General features: G+C 36.4%; 1 long non-coding RNA gene across 1 annotated transcript in view; it reads right to left on the bottom strand.

The window, feature by feature from the left end:
- LOC115031099 overlaps positions 1 to 14232 on the bottom strand; it is an 18179-nt gene extending 3947 nt beyond the window's left edge. Inside the window, exons 1-2 of the long non-coding RNA XR_003836683.1 lie at positions 14075 to 14232; positions 13487 to 13587 (exon numbers count right to left, since the gene is read on the bottom strand). This is a non-coding gene — a long non-coding RNA (uncharacterized LOC115031099). The remainder of the gene's footprint in view (positions 1 to 13486; positions 13588 to 14074) is intronic.
- Between the last annotated feature and the right edge of the window lie 2663 nt (positions 14233 to 16895).

Here is a 16895-nt window from a genome sequence, read left to right as displayed (position 1 = left end):
AGAGAGAGAGAGAGAGAGAGAGAGAGAGAGAGAGAGAGAGAGAGAGAGCAGAAAAACAGAGAGTAGAGAAAGAAAGGGAGAAAAAGAAAGGGGAGAAGAGGCAGGCCCCGTATCACATGGAGAGAGAGAAGAGGTAGGGGGAGAGAGGGCAGAGAGAGAGAGAAAGGGGTCAGGGAGAGAAAAGGGTCAGAGAGTGAAAGGCCAACCAGTCCTGTATAGCAAGCCAGGCTCATATCTGGCTGTTGCTAGGTAACTTAGGCAGAGCCTAGAAGAAATGCTAACATGCTGACACTTCTAAAACTAAATCCTAACAGGATAATTTTCAGACATAGAAGCCATGCATACACACACACACACACACACATTTATAGTAATAAATTGTGTTTTTGTATAACTTCACTTTTCTTTAAGAAGAATCTCAATGATGTTGACATGTAAGAGTTTGATGATGAATGCATTTCTACTTGAAATGCATCTATCATCAGGGGTGTATCCTATTTCTACCACTTTTGAAAGACATAGTTTCTCCATGCTCCTGTTTCTGCCTGGTTTTCAACCAATAAGAATCAACCAATAAGAAAAACTTCCATAGGCGGGATGATGCTGCGCACTATCCTCCACAGAATAAGCAGTTGAAAAGCAATGCAGTTTCTACCAAGTCTCATGTAGATCATGAAGCAAATATGCTCTGTATGTTGATGAATGGAAGTAGGTAGGCCTTTATCTGTGGATTCTCAGGTTAGAAAAGGGGTAAAAGCATTGCCCATACCCTGGACATCTCTTAGAGAGCAGAGTAGGAGTGGAGCCTTTCCCTATGCAAGCCAGATTTGGGCCTACTAAACTCCTTAGAAACAAAAGCCTTACCATGAAAAGGCCAGTTAGGCTTCTGTTTGCCTGCCAAAGAACTGGCTTCTCTGAGATCATTTGACTGCCAGTCTGCTGATAGGCTTGGAAGGCCTCTGCCCCTGCTGCAGGATATCCTTCTTTGTTCTCCCCTGCTAGCCCTGCCATTTCAATGAATGAGCTGCCCTCCCAAACAAACACTTGGTTGTTCATACTTGCCATTTACCGCCAGAGAACCTGCTCCCCAGCTCCCGCGCACCCTGAGACCACAATGGCCAGTCAGTGGCAGGGGACCCACACTTATCCACCACTGTGGATTAGTCACTGATAGCTTTCTTTAAGAAACCCTAAGTGAGGGAGTTCTCCATGAAATAGTCAAGCACCCAAGAAACCACCAGTGGATGTGATCTGAAGAAAGCTCCACCCTGAGAAAAGACACAAGGAGTGCCCTTCCAGGTAACTAGTGCAGTTTCTATGAACTTATTACAGTTTGCTCCTTAGAAGTAGCTTTAAATAGGAACGACTCGAGATTTTTACCTTCAGGACTGGGTCTAACGTATCTGGCTTGATCCCAACTCATAAAGACATTTAATACCAGGGTTCATAGACTGTAAAATTGTCAGTAATATTTCCCTCCAATATAAATATAACTACACTAATCAAAATATCATTAATTTTCAAACAAGTAGGATTTATGCATACCTACTGAATTTGAAACTAGATTAGGTTTTTTTTCTGAATGGACTCTTGGATTTAGATGGTTTCATTGAGTTCAATATATATATCAGGTCTATAAAGTCCAAAATACAACTCTTTTAAGAAATGGTTGTGTCTTGAATGATGTATGAAGCATAATTTACTGATCCCAACTCTGGTCATGTCTGATAGTAACTCTGTAGAATGCTCAGGAAGAAGTGTTTTGTAGATTTACCTAATCTGCTGAAATATTCTGGTCGCACATGAAAGTATGTGCTCATTTGTGCAGTCAATGTTAGACTGGAAAATCAATATTAAAAAGAGTCAGGGGGCTTGAAAAGTGTCCCTGAGTTGCCCTATTTATTAGGGTATATTATTTAAGTGGTGTCAATAGAAATGTATTTGGATTTATATACCTGTGTATATGTAACAATAATAACTAAAAAATTCATGGAGTTGAGAGAAAAACAGTATGGGAGTAAGAGGAGGAGTGGAAAGAGTGTGAAATAAAATTATATCTATATATAGTACCTGTGTATGAAATTCTCAAAAACATAATTAAATAAATGTTTAAAACACATGGATTTGTATGAAAGTTTAAGAAGAGGATTAAATTTCCATCCTTATTAAGTTATTATAAAATGGGATTGTGTTAACTGTTTCATATTTCATTTACTTTTAAGATAATATTACATTTCACTTTTAAAAATTATTTCATTTATTTTTTAAAATGATAATCCCTATATATACATCTACAATGCAATTTCTACCCACGAACCTCAGGAATACTGCAGGAGATGAGCTTGAAATGTTGTAAGGGCCAGAGGATCAAGAAGATTGCTGTGAGCTCCTGTCTTCTAGAAACATCAGAACTCATAAAAATCTCACCAAAATGACTGCTTAAATGAAGACCATTAGATATACTAGTAGAGACAGGGTAAACACCAAAAGTCCTACACCCTACACACAAAAAAATTACTTTTAAAAAGCAGAGAAATCAATTTTGGAGTGTTCATTTTTGAAGCCAAGGTAGTTTTTGTTTGTTTTGTTTTGTTTTTGTTTTATTTTAGAAATTCCCTTCTAATTGTTCTTGGTTTTTAGAATCTAAAAGTTTAAGAGAGCAGTACATGGTAGGTTTCATTTATAATCTCTGCACAAAAAAGCTAAAACCAGAGTACTATCAGAAATCTGGGGTGAGTCAAGTCTACCTGGAGAGTTCCAAGAAAGCCTGGGTGACAGTGAGACTGTGTGTGTGTGTGTGTGTGTGTGTGTGTGTGTGTTCCACAGTCTTACTTCCTCTCGGCCTGTAGGCACTTCTGGAATGTTCTCAGTGTCTCAACTATCTGCCTGGAATACTTTATTTCAGTCAGGAAGGGTGTTTAGGTAATGCAAGTGAATGTCTAAAATATCCTGGCCAATTCAGTCTTTGCCTTTCCAATGTCAAATGCTAGAGGATTATAAGGAGGCTTGTAGATAATATTGGGTTTTTTAATCAAAACTTGGATGCTATTGATCACCCCCTTGAAATTATTGTCAGATCTGTGAAGGAGAAATAAAAAATATTGGTATTAGAAATACAATGAAGACTTAAAGTTTAGAAGAATGAAACTTAATCTAAACATAGAGGGGACAAAAAGAGCCTACTTTGAGTCAAAGTGTAAATTAAAAAGAAATCTAGAAAGGCTGATACCATAGTGAGATGTTAGCAAGAAAATGAAATGGCTATGCTTAAAATTTCATGGAAATAAAATCCAGACTATCCATGAAGGAAAAAAATTTTGAATGAAATCAAGTTTCTCATCTGCAAAACTGAGTACTGGGAGACAAAGAACAATGACTGGTATTTCTGAGGGAAACTTAATTTGAATCTGGGATTCTATTGCCTGACATCAACCAAACATAAACAGAAATGTAAAGACTTCATATTAAAAATTATCATCACACTGGAAATCTTCACAAAAATGAAGTTACTCAAGTTTATGTTACTGGAGGTTGAAAAGGAAATAAAAGGAAGTAAATTGAATAATTTAGAACTTTACAAAAAAAAAAAGCCGTTGGCCTGTCAATCAATTCAAAACAGAAAATCTGAAGTTGTTATTAAAAATCTCCTTAAGGGAACAATGTGCATTACTCAATGGTCAGGATGATTAATATCTTTAAATGTTTTACTAATACGATTAAATTCACAGGGTATTTTTCTGTTTCTAAAGGATAAACAGAATTAGAAACTATTTGGAGAACAAAGGCCTACAAAGAAACGACAGACCTCATACTGACAGAGTAAAATGTAGTATGATTAAGAATTCTTTTCTTTTGTTTAGCCCAGCATCAATTATGAGGGATTATGTGTCCTTGTCAATGGATCATCTTACAGTACTTTTAGCTGAAATGAAACTCATATTGTTTAATATTGTTTAGCCATAAAATCAACAGATTTACATAATACCTTATATTGTATAGGATGTATTTGTTTCTAAGTTTTTAAACTAAACATCTCAATCAAAAAAGACAAAAGCTAATCTGTCAAAATGAAACTGAAGAGACACTGATAAAAATCAAACACTGATGTGGCCCACTGATTTTAGGAAATACAAAGGCAGGAAAAGTTACAGAAAGAAACACTCTTTCTTGCCTCATACAATGTGAGGTCCATGGGATCTACTATGTGATATACACATGGAATAATTTGTTGAAGAATATTATTTAAAGTCATAAATGGGATAATGAAAAAATTATTAAAATTGATTCTATAATGGGGAGATATTGAATGCATGATATATATTCTTTGGAGATAGATAGCAAATATTGCCTAAAAGATAAGTCCAGATATAAAAACAAAATGATTTAATTGATAGCCAAGATGATAACTGCATAAGAACTGAACAAACTGTCTTCATGTAGTTGCAAGTATAAATCTCAGTGAAGGGATAACAGAGGGATGGGGAAGCATTTGGTTTGTTTCATTCTCTTTAAAGCTCTTTGAGGTGAAGATCCTTGAGTTCTGGTGGATTTCACAGCTCTTCTCTAATGCTGGTCTGGAATATTTTGTTTCTTTGATTGCTTATTGGGGGACCAAGGTCTTCAGCACATTGCCATAGTAACTTCTGCCCTTACTCTGGTGGCTATAGTATGCACTGAGGAAGTCACTACACAGCAGGTTGTAAACAGAATTTTTGCAAAAGTATTTTTTAATTAAAGCCAAGCTGATGAAGTCTCATAAGTAGAACAGGATTGTCACCAGTAAATAGAAAAAGGCTATGTTATAAAGCTGCAAAGCTTTAGCTAAATTACATACTTTCGGTGTTTTGTGTAAGGAAGTACTTCTGAGGAATGAAAAATGGATATTGACAAAGGAACTAGGTGTTCAAGGTACAGCCTAGGTCTACTTGATCATGTATAGTAAAATGTAACAAGTGTAAATAATATTAATCACCAATCTAAGCAACAGCCAGGATTTACAGCAAAAGCTGTAAATAATGTTAGAAAAATAAGACTGGGATGTGTTTCAGGGATCATCAGAGCTATCTTTCTATTTCAGTGTTAGAGTGCAAGTGCTCCATAATATAGGGTTACCATAGAGATACTGCACTCAGACAGTGCCTAGCAGTAACCATAGAGATACTACTACACTAAGGCAGTGACTAGCAGTAACTATTTAGATAATATACTTGGCAGTACCTAGCAGTAATTACAAAGATGCCACACTATGGTAGTGCCTCACAGTAAACTATAAGAATAGAGATATTTGCAGACCCATGGTAAAAATAACATCAGCAAATGATTCCAGACAGAAGACCCACAGATATATGGCAGAAACAAACAATAACAGTTGCTCTAGAGAAATACATTAGGGAGAGAAGCCAGGACATGGGGCTACCACAAAGCAAAAGCTAGCTGGTACACTGAAGGTGGAGCTGCTCAGAGCCTTAGCAATCCCACTGCCATCTAAAACATCTACAGGCACATAGTGTGACCAGAAGGTAGCAGTAAAAGTCTGAAGTGGAAAGCATTAAGCTAAACATTATTTTCAACTTTATGACTTCTAGACTGCTGAAGTCATCTTCTTCTTGCTTTCATATTTCTTTCTTTTAGAATGTGAGTGTCTACCCAATGCCTGTACCAACAGTAATTTTGGAGGCACATAACATGTTTGATTTTACAAGTTCCTAACTAGAAGGGTGTTCAACTTTGGATGAATGTGTGTTCACCTTCATTTGGATAAATTATAGTTGAGACCCATTAGCTATGAGTTTTGAGATATTGAAATGGGAACAATTTTGATGTGTATACAAAACATACATGGGTTTAGAGAGTGGGGGTAGCATTCTATGATCTAGATGTCATTTTCATTCAAAATTAACAGACTGAAAACTGTACCAGTTACTCTCCTCACTGTTGGAACTAAATTTCTGGCAAGAAGCATGGTATGAAGAGATTTGGAGTTAGTCACATGCCATCTGCAGTCAAGCAGCAGAAGAGCCAAGAAGTGAAGTGTGCCATCAGCTTCAAGGCATATCCAATGATACTATGACGTAAGTCTCTACCTCCTAAAGGTGTTCACAACCTTCTAAAACAGTTTCACTAGCAAGAGAGCAACTGTTCAATACCTGTGCCCTTGGGTTTAAATTTGCATTCAAATAACAGCAAAAACTAAGTCTCAATGTGATGCTACTTGGATGTGGAGCCATTCAAGACAATTAAACACTTTATAAACCGAATTTGTTCCCTTATTAAAGAAGACCAAAAAACTGTATGTCCCTTTTACCATATGAGGATCCAGCACCTACCACTTTAAGAACTGTGAACATTAAGTTTTTGTTGTTTATAAAAAACTCTACTGAGGATGGTTTCCTAAAGCCAGGAAGAACACCATGTGAAGGAGAATCCCAGGTCCCTTTCACATTTCTACATTACCTTCCTAGCCACAAAATAAAATACTGAGGAAATAGATCACACAAGTTCACTGTTTTAGGGCATATGGTCACTGTAGTTTTCCACGGTCTGTGGATGACTCCATACCTGTGTGGTTATGGAAAGGACTAACTGGACTTAGTGAGTTATCAAAAAAAAAAAAAAAAGCTGCTAAGTTGCAAGGGGCAGTATTGATGAGGATATGTGAAGATTTGGAAGGGTATATATGCAGGAAGTGAATTTACTCTATTAGTACATAAAAGAAGAAAATATTTGCCCAAATCACAAAGATAAAAATGAATAACAAACAGCAAAAGACCATAATATTTGATGAAATGTTTGGCATCATTGACATTCATTTCACATCTTCAATTTCAGAATTCTAGTCATTTCAGAATCTGGGCTAGAGAGCATTGTAAAAGTATACTCTCTCTCTCTCTCTCTCTCTCTCTCTCTCTCTCTCTCTCTCTCTCTCTCTCTCACGCACACACACACACACACACACGCGCACACACACACACACAAATTCACACACACACACTGGAGCTGGAGAGATATCTTATGTCTCATCAGGTCATATAAAAGCATGTACTGTTCTGGCAGATAACAGATTCAGTTCCCAACACCCACACTGAATGACTCATAACCACCTGCAACTCAAGATTCACACGATCCAACACTTCTGGCTCCTGTAGGTACTTGAACACACATGCAAGACAGACAGACACACACACACACACATAAATGTAACTAAAAATATAAATATTTTAAAATTTTTTCAATAGCATATGTCTTCCTGAACCCTAAATGAATGTTACTATTTATATAATCAATATAATAAAATGGCAATAAATGATGTATATAAATGCACATATATTAATATACTATATATAATACATGTGAAATACACATGTGGACTTTTGCTTAATTCCACAATTATATGTGTATATTTACTTAATAGTTATTGTGCCCAATTTCTTTAATTGCCTACATAAATACATGGAGCATACCTAATTTAGTGTCCATAAAATGTTCTCTAGGAGATGGTAAAGAATAACTCCATAAGCATCACGTCTATGGATAGGTATGTTCTTGATATAATGATTATGTGTACACATTTAGGGTTCCTATGTGCTAGATATAAATATGTTAGGCGTGTTTTAGGATTTTTCAACCTTTCCCTATTCATTTTCAGGTAGCATTTGTCAGTGATTTCTTCTGCATGCATTCTTTTCCATCTAATCTATTCTTCACCTATGTGTATTTTGCTCAAACTGAGAAAAGAAGAAGCCTGGGTTTTAATATGTTCTTCAAAATTCATATCCACCCAGAACCTGAGGCTGTGGTTTTATCTGAGGAAAGAGACTTTGAAGATATAACTAGTGAAGATAAAATGAGATAATACTGGATTAAGACCAAAAATCCACTGACTAGCAACCATATAACAAGAGTTAAAAATACACTACTCTAGGTCATAAAGAAGAAAAATATTTCACAACAGCACATAACCACACAGAGCAAAAATGAACAATGGACACTGAAAAGCTCATTTGTTCAAGCATTCGTCTTTATTGACATTCACGTCACATCTTCAGTGTCAGACTTTTCTATTCAAAGGTAGGGATTGAAGAGCTGTTATAAAGGAATTGTCTTTATGTGGGGTAACAGAGCACCTAAAGATGTATGAAGTCTGAGATACAATATATACCAAGGACCATGAAGTATTTTGGGGAGCCACCAGACACTAGAAAAAAGCATAAATTGGTGTCTGCCTTACTGCTACCAATGAGAAAATATAACACTGTCAATATTGTGACTTTTGACTTACTGCCTTCAGGACAAAGTAAATACAGTTCTGTCATTTAAGGGTAGTAATATGTTATGACAGCCTAAGAACTAAGACAAATGTTAGAGAAACTGTATCATAAAGGATCACTTAAATGGGTGATGGCATTATGCTGGCTAAATGCAGGTTAAATGTGCCTGTCTTCAAATTTAAGTTAAAAATTCTTTTTCTAAAAAGAGCTTGTGTGAGGCTTTGAAGATATTTTAGTAGCTTTAAAACTTGTAGGTGTCTTTCTGGGCCCCGGTTAGAAGCAAAAGGATGGAAAGGCTATTATCAGGAGAGCATGGGTGGCCTGGAAATTAAGGCTCCCTGCGTTGCCTGGTAATAACCTAGCCAGTCCCTGCCATCTCTTGAATCAGAGGAGGTAAAAAATGTGTAATTTCACCCGAGAATCTCATTATTTGGACCAAAAGCAGGTGTTAATCCAAGGTCAGTGCCACAACAGAGAAAATAGATTGTTCCCAGTTGGAGTCTCCAAGTATCTTGCATCAAGTGTGAGCCAAAGGTCCACAGCACCACTCTCTTGAATGCTGTTTACCAGCAACAGCAGATTAGGTTATAAGAGTTAGTGGCAGGTATGCTCTTGGTGAGTCAAGGGAGAAAGATGCTTGCATGGTCAGACTGAAACAGCTGTGCTGGGTATTCTCTGCACCTTGCAGCTGGTGATTAGACATTTACAAAGGGGAGTAGTAGACAGACACCCAGGTCATGCCTACAGGATCTGGATATAATTTGAATTCTTTCTACAAAAATAATCAACCTCCCTTGCTTCTTGAAATTCTTCTGTTTGATGAGTAACAGATCCACAAGGCAATATGTTAATAAGAAATTAAATATATCCAACAGTAGGAGAAAGTCTGAGCAAGATAGTAGTTTTCAAATTACATGCCTAATTCTAGGACTATTGTATAATCTCTCCACTCCCTCTTCGCCTTCCCTTCTTTTTTTTTTTAATTTATTTTTTATTGGATTTTTTTTTATTTACTGACATTTCAAATGTTATCACCCTTCCCAGTTTCTCCTCCACAAATTCCCTAGCCCAACCCCTCACCACTGCTTCTTTGAGGGTGCTCTCCCACCCACCCACCCACTTCTGCCTCAACAACCTCACATTCCCCTATGCTGGGGCATCAAGCGTTCACAGGACCATTGATGCCAGATAAGGCAATTCCTTTGTTACATATGCATTTGGAGCCATGTGTAGTCTCTGGTTAGTTTACCTTCCCTTCTTATTTAGGGTAACAATCAAATAGATGGTCTTAACCATGCTATGGTTTCATAAAACACATTTTTAAAAACAACCACTCTCTGATTTTGTTGCTATTCTCCTCCTTGGCTTGGTAGAACCCTAAACACCGGGACATTCAGACACAAAGTGTTCATAGGTTCTTTCCATTGAATATAAAGATATCACTTCTTAAGAATGCCGCCCTCTATTTACTCTTTAGGTCTATTCTTGTTCTCTTGCCATGCATAAATGTTTCTGGCCTCAAAAGTGTTATGTTGATTAGACAGCATTAGGAATTAGGGAACTTGGGGATGAAAATCATGAAAACACAGTCCTCATGAAGGGCATTAATGCATAGATAAATGAGACCCACCCCGACCTCCAGAAAGCTGCCTCAGGATCTTTGGCCATGTAATGCCACAAAAAGCCATCAATTTGGAATCCAGAAATGGGCTCTCTTAGACAAACATCATCATACCAGGCTTCCCAGAGCTGTGAATCATGCATTTATATTTTCTGTAATCTATCTATGGTAATTTATTACAGCAGCCCAAATGCACTAAGACATCTTCACTAAAAGCTTTGAAGAATTAAAATTTTATATGAGGGCTTAGAAGGAAAAAAGAATCCTGGGTTGCAGTAAAATGACTGAGACATAGAAGCTGACTAAAGGACCATCATATGGCCACCACTATGGTGACTTGAATACTATAATTAATAAATACTTCATTAGAATTCAAGATATAATATAAGTAAGAAGGCTGATAAGGTTAGAACACTATGCAATCAGCTCCAACCACGTGATTTTAACCCCATGATAGAATGAGGGAACTGACTTATGAGAATTGAATGCAACATGCAGACTCCTCAATGCACTTAAAATAAATATTTATTAATGTAATAAAAATTGTAAATGGAAAATTCAAAGTATAAAATAAAATCCTTTGAATTTATACCAATATAAATATATATGGTTTATAAGTAAGTGGGCAAAAAAAGACAGTTCCAATAATTTGTGTAGATACTGTCCTCTCAACATGGTATTGCACGACTCTCTGCTCCTAAAATGAACTACACACTGTAATTTCTGTCCACAAAACATCAAGTGAAAAGGTAGCTGAATACAATGCAAAGTCATGTTGATATGTACATTTGAGAAGATAAGATAAAAATGGAATTTAACCTCTGTGGTTTTCCACCATACACTCAGAATGTCAGTCTAAGTCTGAGGTAAAGATTTACAGAATTCATAGAGAAGTACATTGTATGAAACAGCTTATTGATATGCTGAATTGTCAAGATTATAGAAAACAATGTAAAAAAGTTGGAAAGACTCTTAGGGCCTTGAGGAGCTCCAAGAAACATGGTAACTAAAGTTATCCAGGATGGAGCATAGAAATGGCTTAAACCGTATTAGTTGATAGCTAAACAATATCAACATGGACTTTACTTAATAATAATGTATGTATGTATATACATGGATTTACTTAATAATGCATGCATATGCACATGAATTTTTCATCATGAAAAAGAGATCATATTAGTATAAGATATTAATATTACAGAAAATAAGATATAAAGTGCAATATTTCCAACATTTTTGTAAAACCGGGCGTGGTGGCNCACGCCTTTAATCCCAGCACTCGGGAGGCAGAGGCAGGCGGATTTCTGAGTTCGAGGCCAGCCTGGTCTACAGAGTGAGTTCCAGGACAGCCAGGTCTATACAGAGAAACCCTGTCTCGAAAAAAAGAAAAAGAGAAAAAAAAAAAAACCGAAAGAAAAAACTAAAGTAATCATTCAGTAGTTTTATCCTAAATAAATATACGTATGTATTCCTGGTTTTCTCATGTATGTATGTGTGTATGTGTGTGTGTGTTATATATATGAATATGTTCATATGTGTATATGAGTGTACCTGTCCATACAAGTGCTTTCGGATGTCAGAAATTATTGTAATGTGTTTTCCTCAATCACAATTTATATCCAGACAGGTTGTCTCATTAAAGCTAATTGATTCTGTGAGGTTGGCTAGCCAGAGGATCCAAAGGTCAGAATCCCCAGCACGGAGACTACAGGTCATCACTGCACCTGCTTTTTTGTATGTGTGATGGGAATCAAAACTTGGTCTTTTTGCTATGTGTCAAGAACTACATCAACTAAGTCATCTCCCTGCCATACTCTTGGTCTATAGCTAGATAGACTCCTTGGATGCTCATCCAGCTAAGTATAGAATTAAAGCTCAAAATAGGCTATAAGGCAGATGATGTTATGATGGGTTAGTAAATTTAAAAAGTGCAAGTTTAAGTGATCTAGTCAACATGGGGCAGAGCTAGAACAGTCAGACAGCCACTACTTTTAAGCAGCATTCCATACTCCTCTACCATATGAAACTATTTATAGGAAATACAAAGTAGTCTTTATGTACATTTTTAAAATTTAAAAATCACTTTACAAAAGTTGTCAATGACTAGGTCAACAAAGAATAAAACAAGTGACAAAAAAATAAAAGTGATAAAGAATACACTAATTGCAATAAGCATCAAAATTATGAAATATAACAATTAAATTACATAATAGCATATCTACATAAGAAATAATAAAATGTTATCAAGAAATTCTAATTAAACCTATGTTAAAATAGGTATGTAATATGAATAATCTCCTTAATATAAATGAGATAAATTATTCTCAACCTTCTACACATTCCTTAAAGTTATAATTCTTTATGTGTTGAACTTATAAATTATCTTTTAAATTTTAATTCTATTTTTAATTTATTTTTTACACTCCATATTCCATTCCCTGCCCCTCATCTACCCTCCATCTGCTCCACATCCCACACCTCCTCCCCACCCCACCCTCTCTCCACGTGGATGCCCCCAGCTCCCACCCCACCTGACCTCTAAACTCCCTGAGGTCTTCAGCCTCTTGAGGGTTAGGTACATCATCTCAGAATGAACACAGACCCAGAAATCCTTTACTGTATGTGTGTTGGCAGTCTCATATCAGCTGGTGTATGCTGTCTGTTTGGTGGTCCAGTGTTTGAGAGATCTCTGGGGTCCAGATTAATTGAGACTGCTGGTCCTCCTACAGGATTGCCCTTCTTCTCAGCTTCCTTCAGCCCTTCCAAATTCACCAATAGGGGTCAGCTGCTTCTGTCCATTGGTTGGGTACAAATATCTACACCTGACTCTTTCAGCTGCTTGTTGGGTCTTTCAGAGGGCAGTCATGATCCCTTTTTGTGAGTTCTCCATAGCCTCAGTAATAGTGTCAGGCCTTGGGACTTCCCCTTGAGCTGAATCCCAATTTGGGCTCCTCTCCATTTCCATCCCTGTAATTCATGCATGTGCTTTTGGGTCTGAGTTACCTCACTCAGGATGATATTTTCTAGTTCCATCCATTTGCCTGCAAAACTCAGGATGTCCTCAGTCTTAATAGCTGAGTAGTATTCCATTGTGTAAATGAACCACATTTTTGTGTATCCATTCTTCTGTCATGGGTTTAGATTGAAAGCCAAAATTTCAAATAGTTAAAATATAATTCAAATAGAAAATTGAAATGATCTCTGAAATAGTTGAATAAAATTTTGAAGAAAGTAAAATACAACTTTATCCCATATAATACATAAATATCAATTAATTCAATAGTTATAAATATAAGAGAAAATTATGTATTTAGGGCATAACACAAAAAATGTCTTCATGATGGCCTTTGACTATGAAAGTCTTTAAATGGAATAGCCTAAAGTAAAATATAAGGAAAATAGAAAAATTAGCCACAAAAATTACAACTATATATCCTCCAAATAGTCTCATGAAGGAAAAAAAAAAAGATAACTCATGTACTGGAGAAAGATAATGGACATATCTGAATACATGAAGAATTATGTTTCAAAACATAAAAACTAGCCATTCAAGAAGAAAGGTAAGAAACGGAGTGAGAACTTCACAAATAGGACTTACCTAGCAGACAGCAAGTGTATGAAAGCCCTTCAGTCTGAGAAGTCATCTGAGATGTGCGAGTGGAAAGTGTCATGCCACGAGAGATAAGGGCATCACAAGATCTGCAGAGACCAATAAAATTACCAAGGAGGAGCTGCTCAGAACACATACTGAGAATTTTTTTTTTAAAACTCGGTTAACCCGTTCTGGGGATAACATGGAACACAGTAGTAGAATAGAACATATGCACACATTAAAACAGGAATTCTACTCCTGCATATGTGCATATGCATGGTAATGTATATGCTTATTGCTTATAAATAATATTAACTGGATCAAACTGGACTATGTCCAAATATATACCAGCACTAAAATGGAAGGTAGTTTATGAAATACTCTAACAATCTGAATTTGTGAAAATGAGCTCACAGTAATGAAATGTTAGTCTCCCTAACAATGTTCAGCCAAAGACCAGAGATAAACTAAAGTAGTTATTGGATTAATTCATTTCTATGATTTCAAGTGCATTGATACATATTAGAATTTGTGTTCTAATTTAAAATTTCAAAAGAAGAGTAAATATATTATGAAGTTCAAAAGTCTGCTTACCTTGGGCACTGGAATGGTAACCACAATTTAATGATTACTACTGAGTGCATGGGAGATTTCTCCCATCCTGCTGGTATAGTGCACTGTGATTTCCACAATGATTTCATGGTTCTTTATTTTCTCCATTATGGTTCATTAAGTTATAGTTCATGCTTCAATCAGTCCTAAAGTGAATATATGGTAAACATGAAAAGACATGGGTTAGACAGATTGTTCAGTGCTTAAGAGTTTGTACTCCAGCAGAGGACCATAAGTTCAGTTCCTCAAAGCCAAGCTGGGTAATACAAATATCTGCAATGACAGTTTTAGGAGATCTGACAACCTCTTCTGGACTCTGGGCAGCTGAGCTCACACATTAATATCCTGGCACATAGATAAAAACCTATGGACATAGCAAAAAATAAAGTACATCTTATGACAAAAGAAAAGAAACAAATTATTTTGCATTAAGATGCATTGTCTTCACATATTTAAAGTTTTATAATAATGTTCCATTGCAATGTATTTCCTCTTCCCACACTATTGCAGGCCACACAACAAAAGAATTTTGGAATCTCATTTCCCAGACTTAACCGACTTGCAGAATATTGAATTAAAATAAAGGGAAAGAGAATTTTATGCTAGAAGAAAGGCTGATTGGAACTTCTTCCTTAATTACAAATTACTCATGGCTTCCAATAAAGTCATTCTGTAGAAGGCAAGGCTATCATCATTCTCAGTAGCATGTAGTGCTCCCATTGTGTTATAAGACAGGATGGTAATTACCATGGTCACAACTATAACTGCCAAACAGAAGAGCAATGCTGAGTGTATTTCTGACCCAGCTGCTGTCAGCATGGGCCACAAGGATTGAAAATATTGCCAAGAAATCAATCTCCTCCATCAGAACTGAGCCAAGTCTGAGCAGTAGTTTAGTGACTTTTATTAGAACAAAGACAAGTACCACTAATTGCTACCCTGAAATATAGTAGTCTATGTTTCACCTGTTATTTATTTGTGGGCATTCCAAATGGCTGTGGAGAAGGAAATGTAAGCTGTTTCATGAAACAAGGCAGAAGTGAATAATCTTTTGGAAATATTCAAGAGTCAAAACAGTTTGTTTGCTTTATTTGCTAGATCCCTTTTGCTACATAAAGTTTCTTATCTTTACAAATAAATAAGGACTGCTACTAGCACTTTGATATCAGAAACGAAATGAGAGCCCAGCACTCTACTACTGCAGACTTGAAAGACCAGCTAAGAAAGGGACAGACTAAGTTGCATACTATAGTGTCTTTCTCTGGGGTATGCAGAGTACAAAGCTGTACTTTTAGTGTTTAGGAGAAGTAGTTGTCATGAACAATTTGATGAAAATAAATTACTGCATGTAGCTTCTGATATTCCTAAGAGGCATGATCTCATAAGTTTCCTTATCCTCTGCTTTTTAAAATACTTCCATTGCCTCTTCAGAAATGTTCGCTGAGCCTTAGAGCAGGAGTGTTTTGTATTTGTAGCCATTGTGTCTTGGCTGCACATTGCTGCATTTTGGTTGGTTACAGTTTTGGGTTTTTTTTTTGTTTTTGTTTTTTGTTTTTGTTTTTGTTTTTTTTTAGTAGTCTCCAAGTGTTGAGAAGAGACATTTCTATAACTAGGGCAGGTAGACTATATTTCAAGTGTTTATAGATTGCTGTTATAGATTTGATGGTTAAATAAACCAATAACCATGACTTCACTACCATGGAGTAGTTTAGTTAGGCTTCCAATGTGAGGTGTAGTTTTCCATTTCATCAATATAACAGCATGAGCTGTTACAAGGATAGCAGAAAATGGGCATGTCAAAGTTGAGTGGAAAAAGCTCAAGGAGTTTCAACCCCATACAAAGGACTACTGTCATCTAAGGAACGCTGGTGGCAGTAGGAGAGGTCTTCTTAAGGGAAGAACACACTAGTTAGTTGGTTAGTGTCAAAAGAAATTGCACCTTTTCCTACAAATGTCTTTCCCCAGCAAACTGGTTCTTTGACATCTGCAGAACCCAAAAGTGTCAAAAGAGGAAATGCAAATTGCATGGTTCGGTTATTGAAAATAATGTCATGAAACATCACTCTTACTCCTTGGATTCTGTTTTCTGTGGAAGGGTTGCATTGTTTCTGTAGGAAACATGTGACCTCTTTATTTAAAAGACATAGATAGGCATCACTTTGTTTTGATGTGCAGAGCACACCGTAGAGGATAATATTTCAACTTTGTGGAAAATTGGCAACTTAGCACATCTGCTACATTTTCAATATTCTGTTCCAATAGTCCCTCAGTACCAATTCAGTTTCGAAGTGAGTTGGCATGAGACATACCTGAGGGTCTGTAGCAGTGGTCCCCGTCCCCTACCTCCTTTGCATGATCTCATAAAATTTTATTTATAATCATATGTCAGTAAATAAAATATTCTCTAAGTCTTTGAACAGTTTGCTGTTTAAACTTCTGTGCATAAAAAGGAAAGTTAATAACAAATACATGGGTTTATATGAACAAACTGCTAGATGTTCCAAGGTGGAAAAATCCATGAAGTCCACATTCACTAAGGGAAAGACTGATCTTTTCAATGAATTGTTTCTATTAGGGATTCTGAATTCTACTAGCTATTGCTAGTAGATAAATTGTGATGAAAGTACAGCAGCAACATCACTCTTTATACGGGAAAATCCATGATTTAAGATCTAGACATATTTCTTCTGTCTATAGTTGTTACTTGTCTTAGTCAGGGTTTCTATTCCTGCACAAACATCATGACCAAGAAGCAAGTTGGGGAGGAAAGGGTTTATTCGGCTTACACTTCCATGCTGCTGTT

Source organism: Mus caroli, chromosome 5 (genome assembly GCF_900094665.2).
Source record: "Mus caroli chromosome 5, CAROLI_EIJ_v1.1, whole genome shotgun sequence".
NCBI classification, from domain to species: domain Eukaryota; kingdom Metazoa; phylum Chordata; class Mammalia; order Rodentia; family Muridae; genus Mus; species Mus caroli.
The sequence above is the reverse complement of the archived record's forward strand: the minus strand, read 5'-3'. Positions and strand labels throughout refer to the sequence as shown.